Source organism: Lethenteron reissneri, unplaced genomic scaffold (genome assembly GCF_015708825.2).
Source record: "Lethenteron reissneri isolate LAM-NWPU_2019-01 unplaced genomic scaffold, ASM1570882v1 scaffold_1638, whole genome shotgun sequence".
NCBI classification, from domain to species: domain Eukaryota; kingdom Metazoa; phylum Chordata; class Hyperoartia; order Petromyzontiformes; family Petromyzontidae; genus Lethenteron; species Lethenteron reissneri.
In genome coordinates, this window is record NW_026891375.1 from 786195 (window position 1) to 788297 (window position 2103).

At 62.2% G+C, this 2103-nt stretch overlaps 1 pseudogene; it reads left to right on the top strand.

Moving 5' to 3' along the window:
* The first annotated feature begins 1390 nt into the window (after window positions 1-1390).
* LOC133362948 (putative uncharacterized protein DDB_G0271606) overlaps window positions 1391-2103 on the top strand; it is a 7599-nt pseudogene continuing 6886 nt past the window's right edge.

The following is a 2103-nucleotide window of genomic DNA, read 5'->3' on the forward strand; positions in this document are numbered from 1 at the left end:
CGTCACGCTCTCACCCATCACGCGTCACGCTCTCACCCATCACGTGTCTCCCTCTCACCCATCACGCGTCACGCTCTCACCCATCACGCGTCACCCTCTCACCCATCACGCGTCACGCTCTCACCCATCACGCGTCACCCTCTCACCCATCACGCGTCTCCCTCTCACCCATCACGTGTCTCCCTCTCACCCATCACGCGTCTCCCTCTCACCCATCACGCGTCACCCTCTCACCCATCACGCGTCTCCCTCTCACCCATCACGCGTCTCCCTCTCACCCATCACGCGTCACGCTCTCACCCACCACGCGTCTCCCTCTCACCCATCACGCGTCTCCCTCTCACCCATCACGTGTCTCCCTCTCACCCATCACGCGTCACGCTCTCACCCATCACGCGTCACGCTCTCACCCATCACGCGTCTCCCTCTCACCCATCACGCGTCACGCTCTCACCCATCACGCGTCACCCTCTCACCCATCACGCGTCTCCCTCTCACCCATCACGCGTCACCCTCTCACCCATCACGCATCACGCTCTCACCCATCACGCGTCTCCCTCTCACCCATCACGCGTCACGCTCTCACCCATCACGCGTCACGCTCTCACCCATCACGCCTGCTCCAAGTGCTGCTTGTTGCTAGCCGCTTGCAGTTGGTTTTGCCTGCGCTCAGCGACCGTGATAATAACAATATTATCAGTCATCATTGGGTGGGGGGGGGGGAGAGGTGTGTGGAAGAGTAGGCCAAACACCCTCCAGAGGGGCAGGGCCCCTCCTGCCAGCGGTGGCGCGAGTGGCACCGTGCGGGGAGCTGCACATTTACCTCCACGCTGCTCCTCCTCCTCCTCTCGCTCGTTGTCTGCGTCGTCGCCATCGTCACCATCGTCACCACGATCTTCATCGCCATCATCATCGCCATCATCACCACGATCTTCATCGCCATCATCATCGCCATCATCACCACGATCGTCATCGCCATCATCATGACCATCGTCACCACGATCTTCGCCATCGCCAGCATCACCACCATTGTCGCCATCATTCTCACAATCTTCATCATCGTCACCATCGCCATCGTCATCGCCATCATCATTACCTCGATCTTCATCGCCATCATCATCACCACGATCTTCATTGCCATCGCGACCACCACCACCGTCGTCGTCGTCGTCGTCACGATATTCATCATCACTGCCACCGTGGCCGTCGTCGACGCCGCCAGCATCATCGCCGGTGTCCTTGGTCGGCGGTGCGAGCCCGGGGGGCTCCGTGGCTGGCGGCGGCAGCAGCAGCAGCAGCAGCGGCGAGGAGTCACCTGGAACGACGGAGCCACCCGAAGCGTCGAGGACACGCCGAGCGGCGGCGCACAAAGCGGAACTCTACCGCCCCGATGGGTCTAATGAGCGAGGCAGCCGAGCGCCGACCCGACGCAGAGCGAGCGCGCGCTCAGACAAACCAACGGTCGGCAAGAGGCCAAGGCTCCCACTGGCGCCGGGAGGCCCCCGCGACGACTGGGGGGGTGGCGAGATTGAAGGGGATCGGAGGGGATGTTTGAAAGGTAACAAGGTGGGAAGCGAGGGGTGGCCTGCCGAGAGAGACGGCCGAGAGCCGATGGCGGGCTCAGGATTGGCCGAACGGAGCGGGGCGATGGAAGCTTCCAGAGAGGGGGGGGGGGGGCTTGGGAGCGATGAAAGGAGACGTCACGAGGAGAGGAGACGGAGCCCAAGGCTCCAGAGCCAAGCCTGGACATCGCCAGCGCCGTGTCCGGGTCAACGGCCCTCGATACTCCACCACGACACGTTCACTCTGTAGTTGTCCGACGTGAGGCGGCCCCCACTCAGCTATTTACATATAAATAACTCAACATCTTGCAGCCCAGTGGCGGGGCTCATCATCATCATCACGTGGGCATGCACAGCAGCCAAATACTCGGCAACGAAGCCACGACCTCCTGCGTACCGGGCGAGGGAGCTGACATCTCCCTGACCACCTTGACGATGATGAGAGAGACAGAGAGGCGCAAACTCCAAATATGCAGCAGCGGCAGCGGCAGCAGCAGCAGCGGTAGCGGCAGCAGCAGCAGCAGCAGCGGCAGCGGCAGCG